The following is a 13,689-nucleotide window of genomic DNA, read 5'->3' on the forward strand; positions in this document are numbered from 1 at the left end:
TACTAGAAACGTAGGTTTGCCTTCCTTAATCTATCTTCTACGATAAGTCGTAGGGTCAGTATTGCCTCACATGTTCCAACATTTCTACGGAATCCAAACTGATCTTCCCCAAGGTCGGGTTGTACCAGTTTTTCCATTTGTCTGTAAAGAATTCGTGTTAGTATTTTGCAGCTGTGACTTATTAAACTGATAGTTCAGTAATTTTCACATCTGTCAACACCTGCTTTCTTTGGGATTGGAATTATTATATTCTTCTTGAAGTCTGAGGGAATTTCACCTGTCTCGTACATCTTGCTCACCAGGTGGTAGAGTTTAGTCAGGACTGGTTCTCCCAAGGCTGTCAGTAGTCCTAATCGAATGTTGTATACTCCCGGGGCTTTGTTTCGAATTAGGTCTGTCAGTGCTCTGTCAAACTCTTCACACAGTAACATATCTTCCATTTCATCTTCATCTATATCCTCTTCCATTTCCATAATATTGTCCTAAAGCACATCGCCCCTGCATAGACCCTCTATATACTCCTTCCACCTTCCTGCTTTCCCTCCTTCGAAATGGGTTTCCATCTGAGCTCTTGATATCCATGCAAGTGGTTCTCTTTTCTCCAAAGGTCTCTTTAATTTTCCTGTAGGCAGTATCTATCTTACCCCTCGTGAGATAAGGCTCTACAGCCTTACATTTGTCCTCTAGCAATCCCTGCTTAGCCATTTTGCACTTCCTGTCAATCTCATTTTTGAGACGTTTGTATTCCTTTTTGCCTGCTCCATTTACTGCATTTTTGTATTTTCTCCTTCCACCAATTAAATTCAGTATCTCTTCTGTTACCCAAGGACTTCTACTAGCCCTGATCTTTTTACCTACTTGATCCTCTGCTGCCTTCACTATTTCATTCCTTGAAGCTACCTATTCTTCTTCTACTGTATTTCTTTCCCCCAGTCCTGTCAATTGTTCCCTTATGCTCTCCCTGAAACTCTGTACAACCTCTGGTTCTTTCAGTTTATCCAGGTCCCATCTCCTTAAATCCCCACCTTTTTGCAGTTTCTTCAGTTTTAATCTACAGTTCATAACCAATAGATTGTGGTCAGAGTCCACATCTGCCCCTGGAAATGTCATACAATTTAAAACCTGGTTCCTAAATCTCTGTCTTACCATTACATAACCTATCTGAAACCTTCTAGTATCTCCAGGCTTCTTCCATGCATACAAACTTCTTTCATGATTCTTGAACCAAATGTTAGCTATGCTCTGTGTTCTGTGCAAAATTCTACCAGATGGCTTCCTCTTTCATTTCTTAGCCCCAATCCATATTCGCCTGCTATGTTTCCTTCTCTTCCTTTTCCTACTGTCGAATTCCAGTCACCCATGACTATTAATTTTTGGTCTCCCTTCATTACCTGAATCATTTCTTTTATCTCATCACACATTTCTTCAATTCCTTCATCATCTGCAGAGCTAGTTGGCATATAAACTTGTACTACTGTAGTAGGCGTGGGCTTCATGTCTATCTTGGCCACAATAATGCGTTCACTATGCTGTTTGTAGTAGCTTACCCGCACTCCTATCTTTTTATTCATTATTAAACCTACTCCTGCGTTACCCCTATTTGATTTTGTATTTATAACCCTGTATTCACCTTACCAAAAGTCTTGTTTCTCCTGCCACCGAACTTCAGTAATTCCCACTACATCTAACTTTAACCTATCCATTTCCCTTTTTAAATTTTCTATCCTACCTACCCGATTAATGGAACTGACATTCCATGCTCCGATCCGTAGGACGCCAGTTTTCCTTCTCCTGATAATGATGTCCTTCTGAGTAGTCCCCGCCCAGGGATCCGAATGGGGGACTATATTACCTCTGGAATATTTTACCCAAGAGGACGCCATCATCATTTAATCATACAGTAAAGCTGCATGCCCTAGGGAAAAATTACGGCTGTAGTTTCCCCTTGCTTTCAGCCGTTCGCAGTACCACAACAGCAAGGCTGTTTTGATTAGTGTTACAGGGCCAGATCAGCCATTAACCCTGACTGTTGCCCCTGCAACTACTGAAAAGGCTGCTGCCCCTCTTCAGGAACCACATGTTTGTCTGGCCTCTCAACAGATACCCCTCCGTTGTGGTTGCAACTACGGTACTTCTATCTGTGTCGTTGAGGCATGCAAGCCTCCCCACCAATGGCAAGATCCATGGTTCATGGGGAGGAGCACTGGACGTAACACACATGAATAAACAATACTGGAGCATTATTATTTTACAATGTTTTCAGTGCACAATTGCAACCACAAAAGCAATGGTAAATTTTGTCTTGGAGCTATCTTACAAGATTCGGCAGTGGGTCAAGAGGCAGGAAACTGCTTGATAAACAGGAAGAAAATAATATCTAAGGCCTAAGATGTAACTTCCAAATGCTTCAGGATAATGTGTCCGACTTAGTTACATTTTATATGAACAATGAATAACATTAACATGGGAAGGCTATATTGCTATTCATTATATAGAGGCAGCATTGAGTTACATTTTTTACAAACAAGGAATAACATTAATATGGGAAGAATATATTGCTATTCATCACCTAGAGGCTGTGTTGACCACAGAGAGGCAAAATGAGAAGCCCGCTAAAATTTTAAATCTTTCAGACAAAGTCCTTCTTCTGCATTAAAACACACACACACACACACACACACACACACACATATTCACCCAACATAGCTCACACACACATGACCACTGTCTCAGAGCACTAGAGTTCGACTGCGACTGCATCTGCGTCTGATGACACAGCAATCTGCTTGGATGGGGCAGTGTATGAAGATGTAGGTAGTGGAAGGGAGAGGGTGGAGTATCAGGTTATGGGTGGGGGAAGATGCTGGTGCTGCCTGTGAGACTATCTAAGTGCGCTGCTAGGAACAGCATCAGGAGACTGTGCTGGAAGTGTGTGGAAATGGGGAGGAGGAAAGGGAGGGTACAGAAGTACAGAAGTGGGAAAGAACTTCCTGATGCATTGGCAAGATAGGTATAGCAGTAGGAGCTGGGAAGGGGGTAGGCAGGTGGAATAATGGAAGGTGGAGGCGAGGGGGGATTCAGGAACAATGGATATATTGCAGGAAGATTTCCCTGCTTGTTGGCCTAATAGTAGTCATGCCCATGCAGAATGTGGCACAGTGGTTGTAAATAATTTTGTAGGTCTCACAGCTGCTTACACAGGTGGTCCTGCCTTGGATGGTGTGAGAGAGGCTAGTGATGGGATTGTAGTAGGTGGTAACAGAAGGATGTATGGGACAGGTCTTGCATCTGAGTGTATTGCATAGATATGAGGCATGTACTAAGGAGTTGGGAACTGGGGCGGACTAGGGATGGACAAGTACATTTCATACATTGGGTGGGTAGTGGAATATCACTTTGGGAGGGATGTGGAGGACATTTGTGATTTCATTTTTGAATGTCTCCCGACCTGTCCTGAAGTATCCTTGCTACTGTCTTCCCCAACCCTCCCATAATGATATCTTGTTGCCCACCAGTCCTAGACAATACTCTTATCCATTACTACTCCTCTCTTGCTCCTAGCCCCTTGCCTCAAGGCTCATATCCCTGCAACAGACCCAGAAGACATATCTACTCCAGTCCTATCACTGGCATCTTTGATCAAATAAAAGACAGAGCCACCTGTGAAAACAGCCATACAATCTACCAAATGAGTGGTAACATCTGTGGCACATTCTACGTGGGCATGACCACTAACAAGCTATCTGTTTGCATGAAAAAGCCACTTCATAAAAAGGGAGAAAGGGATAATGTGAACAATTTTAGACTTATTACTATGCCAGCAGTGTTTGCTTAAGTTATTGAAAAGGCTGAGTATGTAAGGATAATTGATCATTTTATTTCACATAATTTGCTATCAAATGTCCAGTTCAGTTTTAGAAGTGGTTTAACATCTGAAAATGCTATATTCTCTTTTCTCTGTGAGGTACTGGATGGATTAAACAAATGGTTTCGAACACTAGGCATCTTTTTTTATTCAACTAAGATGTTCAGTTGTGTTGATCGCAAAATATTGATACAGAAGGTAGACCATTATGGAACACGAGTAGTAGCTCACAGTTGGTTCACTTTTTCCCCAACCCCTACCCTGCTATCCCTCCCACTCCTCAACCTGTGCCGCCTCCTTTTACCTGTCACTCACTTCAGCTGTTGCAGTTGTTGCTCATGTTAAACACAGTCACAGTTGTGCCTTAACAGCCACAGACAGTAACTGTGTGTGTGTGGGGGGGGGGGGGGGGGGGAGGGGGTTACTGTGTCAACGTGTGAGAGTTCTACTTCTGAGGAAGGACTTTGTCGGAGATTGTGCATACTTCCAGTGTCCTTTTCATTGTGCCGGCCCACAACTCGATGACTCTTCTACGTTACGAGTAGAAATCTATCCTCTACATTATTGTTCTTACATCCTGGACCTTCCATTGATCAATCAATAATATTTGTAACTATACAAGCTCTCAGGTAATGTAGTTACCATTAACAAAAAGTTATATCAAATGAGTATGTGAAGCAACTACCAGACCACATTAAATGAAACAACTGAACACATACACTTGACAGCACAAAAATTTCCCCACCCCTCAGATTTCTAAGCCTAGCCATCTGCATGTTTGACAACACAGGATGCAGACACTGTAAGATGTAGACATTGTCTTTCACTTGAGTTGTTAGAGTGTTGTACCACTCATGGTCTAGTGGTAAATGTCATGCAATGTAGATGCGAAGTTGTATGCTCCAGTCTATTCATTCCTTTATTTTTTAACTGCAGTTCGACTGCCTGCTAAAAGTGTGAACCTGATGAAACCTCAAAGGTAATCTGCTTCACTATCTAACCAAACAGTAATAACAAAAGAGCCTTTGGCTGCATCAAGGTCACAACAGTTTATGCTCAAGAGTTTCCTCACCCTACAGCAACCACTGGCAAGGCAGCTACTCACCACCAGCCATCTGACACTGGTTGTAGTCCGAACAGATGAATGTGGTGCATCTGCATCTTGAGTACATTTATGCTCTGACACTGATAAGCATAAAATTATTTATTAGCATAGTTAGATTTTCTGCAGTAAATAACTTTAGTAAACCAATTGAACATGGAGCTACACAAAAGGTATGAGTGTATTTATCAACTGTCATTTTTTTATTTGAAATTCTTGTACCTGACTTGCAGTTATGAATTGGATTTTGCATAATTTGATCTTTTTAACATTGTTTATGCATTACAAACTAAGTAGCATGAGGAAGATGTCTAATATATGTGACATACTGTTTGCTGTGGGTTTAACAGAGGGGTGAATGCACCTTGAAGCATTTGTGTGAAGTGTGGAATGAGTGATATTTGGAAAACCACATCAGAAAAGGATTTTCTTGTTTCATTCATTCTGGTATGAATGAATTTCCACATTCATGAAGTTTCAATAATTGACATATGTGATGAACTGTTACCATTTAACTTTCATGCAACATTTGCATTCAGCTGCCAAAGTTAAGAAGTCAATAGTAGAAGTACTACATGCCATAATTAACAGCAACAAAAATCAAACTGGTGTATATTACTGCATTTTGGTTATGCTGTCAGTAAAGACACGGCAAATATGGAGGCTCCTTCACCTGTCTATTAAACCCAAAATGAAAAATATGTCTTAAATGTTAGACCCTTTCCTCTTGCACATATTTTATTACACTTAAACAATAATCATAAGATTCAACTACACACAATCCAGTTCACACTTACACATCAAATATTGGAAGTTGAAATACGAAAATGGCAACTGATAAATATATTCACAATAACCTACACATGTTGTGTTACAGCATGGTGTCCACCCCATTTATTAAAGTTATTTCATGTGGAGAATCAAACTACACAAAGAAACAATTTAAATGCGAGAGCAGCAAGGTGCCAAAAATATGCCACAATGAGCTCAGCTGGTCAGATGGTGGCTGGCATCAAGAGACCAGTGGCAGATGGCTGGTTGCTGCTCTATGGAAAGAAAACTCTCGAGCATAATCTGTTCTGATCTTGATGCAGCCATGAGCTCTTGCATGGAAGATTAGAAAGTGAAGCAAATTATCTTTGAGTTTCCATCAGGCTGATACTTTTAGTACACAGCCGAAATGTGGTTAAAAAATAAAAGTATGAGAGGACTTAAACTCTCAACTATGCATCTACATTGCGCGACATTTACTACCAGATTACATTTACTACCAGATTACATTTACTACCAGATTACATTTACTACCAGATACAACGCTAACAACTCGAGTGGAAGACAACATTTCCTCCAGACACATACACATACTATAGTGTTGCCAGATTGTGCAGACAGCCAGACTTAGAATTCTTAGGGGACAACTAATTTTTGTGCCGTTTAATGTAAACAATAGGTTTACCTGGGCTTGCCCAACTTACAGTACAGTATTACAGAAAAAGTATTCAGTATTATATGTACAGACCGCAAGAATGAAAGACATAAGCAAGATGTAAACAACATTTTAAAAACCCAATATGACTGATAATGTTAGTAATCTTCCAAATTGTTGAGATGCCTCGGATCACAAGCTAATTTAGCAACAGAGAATGTTGCTGTCTTCAGCTGATTTCTGTGGGATGGACTGTTACACAACTGAGTTCATTGGGTAAAAATTTAGCTGTATTGTGTTGAAACTAAATGAAACAGCATGCATCTGCAGGATATTTGTAACAAGGAGTGGGAACCAACTGCTGACTGAAAACTACCTCAGTATGAAAGCCATCTTGAAATACAAACTGTGGTTGGTTAAGTATCCTATAATGAAGGAAAGAAAAAAAATTTCTTGTCCTGGCAGAGAGTTGACAATGATATGAAGAAAAGTTTGTTTTAGTTATGCTGAATAAAATATGTGTGAATAGTTCTATGTTCTAGATATGACCAATTTCTTTTTACATGGTGAGTTAATTGTGAGCAAGTTTTACCACACGTTCATACAACTGATTCACCTCAATAGGTAATTAATTCACTACCGTCATTGTGGATGTACAGTTACATTCGCCCTCCAGTGTGAATATAAAATCAGCGATAAAGTAGGACATGGACAGAGACTGCAGTTAAGTGCCACTGGGTGGCAGTGCGAGTCTGCTGGGGAGCACGATGAGATAGTCTGTGTTTCTGCAATAAACACTGTGTCCAGGTGACATTGCGGTTAACGCGACTACCTAGTAACCAGAAGATCACGCGTTCGAGTCCCACTGTACCACACATTTTCACTCATCGTTGCTGACTCTGTGTAAAGTCTCGATGCAGCTAATATCACAGTTCCGTCCCTTTCTCTCCCTTCCTCCCCCTCCAACTACAATTGCTGTCATAGCTGTGGATTCAGTGTGGTGTGTGTTCTTCCACAAATGTCCAAAACAATAGACACCATGCTCATATAATAACTAAAAGTACTTCCTCAGGCTTCATTACTACGGAAAAACCAGAAGAAGAAGAAAATGAACATTTTATTTTTAGGTAATGCTTGCTGAAATGGTTATCAGGGGGATGACACACAATCCCCATGTGTGACATTTTCTTTATTTTACACTGTCAATACCATAGTAAGTGGTGTTGGCCATTATGACACTTTTTTTGGTTTAGGTGATTTCCTTCTGGCGGCACACGGTCCATCTGGTTTCACTTTGAATGATCCTCTGTATATGTGGCTAGTTCTTCTTCAGTATTCTAGTGAGAAACTACTTAATCTTAACATCTACATTTGTCAAACCACTGGTCATACTTGCATAACCAATTGATATTATCATTCACAAACTCAGTAGTTGTAGCTCACAAGCTATGGAAGATATACATTTGTGCAGATGCTTCAGCTATTGATCTGCACCTCCCTCAACATGCTGTGGCTGTCCACAACAAAGTCTCCATAACTACTGTTGTCCCCTCCTGTACCAAGCCATCTGCACAGCTATGGTCTAGTTTATTTTGTGTGCACTGAGCAAGACTTCAGGAAGTATTGTAAGCAATTAGAACAAAGGTGACTAACTTGTTTATCCAATGAACCTTCAGTATCTTCAAAGCCACCATAAGGGTGACTCTTCAAATTATGGACCAATTTCATACACTTTCCTGCTTAAGGAAGTACCAAGATCTTTGTGAAATGTAGAAGAGACCATTCTTACCTAGGAAGAACACAGTTTCCAACATGTTATTTGATCACATAGTGTCACATTTGAACAAACTAACTGTTGAGGATATAAATCATACATAAGCTTCAGCATATACACATGTAAGAAATAAGCAATTCAATCTAGGCACAATGCTTCAATGAGGAGTAGTCAAAGGAATATCAATTACTGTGTAACAAATGAAAAGTATACAAACAGCTTTAAGGTATTACAAACAATGTCTGAAATTTATTTAATCATATTGTGAGATGCAGTAGTCTTCTTACACAGTCAAAATGTAAGCTTATGACAAAGCAAGCTGGGATCTTCTTATTTCCTCTTGTTTTGTTATCTGCCTCCTTAAATTCATTTTTTTTAAATTTCTGACTAATTACCATCAAAATATGTACATATAATCTGCAATTTCATAAAAGAGAAAGGTTGGCCCTCAGTTTTAAAGAATATAGCACCAGATCTAATTTTGTGCTCAGTTTTATGTATGTAATTGATTTTCTAATTTATTTTGACTATTTGTTGTTAATATCTTTTGTTATAGGATGAAATCAGTAATTGTTTTGTGACTTAGATTCTATTGCTGACTTACATGCAAATATAAATTCTGTACTAATTATAAACATTTGAAAAAAGAATGACTAGGATTCTTTAAATATTTATTTGGCTCTATATAAAAATATATTAACAAATCCAGCCCTTCATTAATTCAAAAGTAATTAAAAGGTTTGTAAAAAGTATTGTTTCTATAACTATATCTGTTAATTTCATCATTTAAACAAAAAATTCGGCTTAACCCTTGAGTAAAACAAACTGTTAAAAAGAACCAATTTTTCAATGTATTCAGTAACTTAATGAGTTATGTTTTAATTCTAACTTCTGCAACTTAAACACTGAACAATGTGTAGTTTCAGTGCCTACTATTGTGATGATGTATAAAGGCCCAATTTTTGGTCCCGAGACAATCAGTCCACGGCCGATTTTCAGGTGAGGAACCCGTGCTGGTTGGGTCAACAACAATGCATCAACTTAACCATGAAATATGTGTAATAGGTCATGTTTTAAAACAATGAAAGTGTTTATTCAATATGTAGCATATTATTCTGCAATAACTGTGTGATCAGGTTTTTACTGCTCATAGGTGTTCAACAGTAAACTACGGTAGCAATATGCTGATGTTTGCCTGAATACTATTAATGAGGTTTATTGAAAGTTAAACAATAGTGCACTGGCCATATTAACTGTATATATTGGCCGGTCGTGACCAGTGGAAGTAAAGAACTAGGAACACAACTGTGCACCTGTTGGCCACATTATTTACAGTAGTCAATGTTGAAATTCCACCACCCATTTTTCAGTCAGTGTCACAATACAATATGTTGACACCAAGGACCATTAACGAAGAAATAAAGCAGGTGAACATCATGTATGGTTCCCTCTGGGTGATGATTATCATAATTGGGCACAATAAACTAGGACTCGCGAGCTATGAACAGTAACTCAAGAACAGTTTACAATACAGTGATTATAATGAAGGAAGTGCAACAACAAATCAGTGAATGGGTTTCATGGCCACAGTATGACAGCAGCCAATCAGCTAGTGGGTTCTATGGAAGCAACCATTGAGTACAGGAGCAGCGAATCAGCAGGCGCGTGGACGCAGCTGTGCAGATGATGAATCAAGATGATGATTACTGTTGCTGCAGCTGCAGCAGCAGCAGCCACAGAAGACGAGCGAATAAGAATAAGGTAATTTCATAGAAAAAGTCATTTTATATTAAATAATGCATAATGAGTGGCCTTAACAAACAAGACAGTGTGATGGGAGAGAAGGGACAACAGGGAACTGGTTCAGTAAATGATAGTGGCTATAAATCAGACACGAAAGTAACTTTGAATAATGGGGACGAAAGTCCAATTGTAGATGAAATGATAAAAGTGTCATGTACATTGTATGGTGATGGAAGCAAAATGAATGAAAACAGTGCTGAAGTGGTTGAAATTATTAAGGTTAAGGGGGAGTAGTGAAAATCAGTGTTTCTGAGGTATTGGCTGAATGGACAAAATGTCTTCTTTCTTGCTATTTAAAGTCCGTGCAATATGAGTCCGCCAATCACTTTGAGTCCAAAAATGTGTCTTCTGATTTTCTTTCACAGTAGTAGTTTGTTTGGACCATTCTTCTTTTTTCTGCTCACGTAATTCTTCGATTTCCTCTTTGGACAAAAGAATGAGGGCTGCGGATGTGTAAGATTTCACAATTCTCATAAAATCCTCAGCACTCTGTATCACAGCTATATTTGGAATGTAAAGATTATGTTTTGGAGCATGGTGCTTCGTCAGGCCTCCTACAACATCACAAGGCCCCTTCCTGTGACCAGTAGCACTGTGTACCCAATCAGTTGGCAACAGTGACTTACTCAAATCAAACAGCTGGTAACGATTTTTAAAATGATTAGGAGTACCATCAGAAATAATAACGATCTCGTCTGCCCCTGTTTGCAGTTGAAGAATTTTGTGCACTGCTAGCAAAGCATGTGCTGAGTCATGTCCTGTGTCATCACTTATAACTGCAACACTTGTGGTCTTGTTTTGAAAATATGTCCCTCCTGTAAAAATTGAAATCTGGTCATTACACGAATGATACCTTTGTACTTCTTGTGGGAGAATTACAGACCAGTACTCAGCAAAATCACAGAGAAGCACTAAACACTGTTCTTCAGCCTGTACACACCCTTTCACTTTTGCAAGTGTTGTAGCTGCAATTTCTTCAGATGCTGGTGTGTTACTGCTTTCACTGACCATTTACCAAGTTCATCAATGAAATTGTCAAAGGCAACAGTTTTCTTAAATAGTTTATTTTCATCCCATGTTGCATACATAATTTCTGCAGAGTTATCTGCTACGTCTTCCAGGCCAAGTGTCTGTAAAGACAGTCCTGCCTTTCCAGGGCAGTCATCACATTCTTGGAACAAACAAGTCTCTTGTTTTATGTTACAGACTACTAATGAGTTCACAAGTGTAACCGAGGTGTCATATGTCATGTGCTCCAGTAAGTTCTTCAAAGTTACCACACAAAGTTCAAAATTCATGCCATACACACATAAATAGACATCTCTAGGTGGAGTGGAACTACCCACTTGGGTCGTAGTGCATAAAATTTTGATCTTCCAATATGTGAAGTTGTATTGTTGCTCTTATAAATTGCAAAAGTTTCTTTAATACTGGAAGTCATGTAACTCTTCACTTTCACAAATTTTTGACCTTCACCTGTTAGTGTTATAGTGTCTTTTTTGTTGGCACTCTGACAAGAAGAGTCCCATTTATCTTCCATATAAAATGACTGCACTATAAGAACCTGAGCTGCTTCTACAGCATGACCATAATAGGGATCTGGTCTTCCAAAGATTCCTTTCACAGACTTCACATTTCTCGATTGGTCTACCATGTACTTTGATACTGATGGAAAGTGGTTACAAATTGTTTTCTTTGAAAACGTCTCTGGAATAATAATTAAAACTTGCACCTTTTCACTGTAGGATGCACAGTATACAACAGCTGAATTGATATTTGTGAAAAACTCCTGGCTAGAGGTGCAAGAGTGCTTTGATTCATTTTCTTCTGAATTTCGACTTTCGAGAGTGTAGTCAGTTTTGCTGTAGTGTATTCATCCATAGCTTTAGTAATTTTTCTGCACTTTCTTGATGCATAGAGCTGCTGACTCAACTTCACTGACCACGGTTTCTTAACAGGACAAACATCTACCTCTGTAGTTGACTGATTCAGGGTATTTAATTTCTCCTCTACTGATGCAAAATCTGCATCATCTGCACCATGGGAGGATTCACATTGTTCAGATACTATCTGTCAAAACATTTAGAACACAAAAAGTCATCACTGGAAACATCTTCACTTGGAAACAGAGTCTTCAAACGAGAACACTTATTCCCAACCTGAACAAAGTCTGCTTTTTTTGTTTGTCTTATATTTCACTCTTATATGAATATCCAAATAGCACACTTCACTCTCCTGTGGCCTCAGTCAGGAGACATTTCAAACAGTCATTTTCAAAAAACACTTTGCAACTGCATCAACTGGCAAATTCCTCAGGAAAACACAGAACTCACTGGATGGCCTCAGATTTCTTATAAGCCTCTTCAGTAAACAAATTAGCACTGAACAACTACAATACAGAAACGTGCAATGAACACCCACAACAAAGAAGCTGACAAGAAACTACCACCAAGTGTAACAAATATCTTCAACAATGAAAGCGAAAAGAAGTAAATGCAAAAAAGAAAATGATAAGAAATAACTGCAGCAAAGATAACAGAAATAAACATTGTAACAAAGAAATTAGTAAGAAACAACTTCGGTGGAGTCACACATTACCCATGAGAGTTGAAAATAATGATTTTTTAAAATACAAACTGTCCAACTTAAAAGTGGAAGCTATCCTTTACAGATAGTACTACATAGTACTAATCAACCGAAAAAAATCTAACTTTTCTGGATTAGCATTTTGAATGAAAGAAAAAAAAACTGTAAATTATAAAAAAAAAAAATTCAAAATGTAGCAGTAAAAGAACTTTGACAGGTATGACCAAATGGAGGATACCATTGTAATCATAAAGCAATTATCTTTTAAATAAAAAACTCTTAAAGTATATAGAACTGTTACAGAGATACAGCAGTTCAAAAATTTTTCCTAAACTCGCATCTTCAAAATGGTGTTCGCAGTGTCATTTTTCGAGACCTGTATCTTTGGGGCAGGAATTTTTTTGGAGAAAACAAAAAATTGTGGGTTTCTTACTTACTCCTGAATTTTAACCGATGCTAAATTCATTAACATCTGAGACAAAGTGATACAGATCATGCCTTCATAGCACAGCTTTGAAAAACCAATTCTGGATGAATATTGGTCCAACGAGAGGCAGCAAAGAATTTTGAGTGACTTTTTTGGAGGAGAGAGTTCCTCTAGGAGGGGTACTGTGAAAGGATTCTGTCAGCTTTGGATAAACAAACTGAAATATTTGGGCAAAGAGCTAGATAGTAAATAAATAATTATGGATTTAGAAACTAGGTTGCCTCAGAAAGTTAGAGAATTGCTTGTACCTGCCCCTACAGGTAATATTAGTGATTTCTTGAGTCATGTTGATAAAGTGGAGAGGGTGAAGCCCTCAGCAGAAAATTGTAGGAGGAATCAGGGAGATAATTTCAGGTACATAGGATGAACAGGACTAATTACAGTAGAAATTCAAGGAATGGTTGGGTGGAGGATAGCCAGAATGGACACAGAAATAGTAGGAGAAATTCAAGTAAAAGAAATGGAGCAGATTATTTTAATTCTGGATCAAACCATTTAAACTAGATAATGCTCCAGTTTTGGCTCGCACTAGAGCAGGTAGTGATGAAGAACCATGTGTATATAAATGTGTTGTAATCACAGGTAAGGGTAATGTAAATGATAGTAGTAAGATGAGTGTAATTTCTAACTCTAGTGAGATGTTGGA

This window comes from Schistocerca serialis, chromosome 11, assembly GCF_023864345.2.
Source record: "Schistocerca serialis cubense isolate TAMUIC-IGC-003099 chromosome 11, iqSchSeri2.2, whole genome shotgun sequence".
Taxonomy (NCBI): Eukaryota; Metazoa; Arthropoda; class Insecta; order Orthoptera; family Acrididae; genus Schistocerca; species Schistocerca serialis.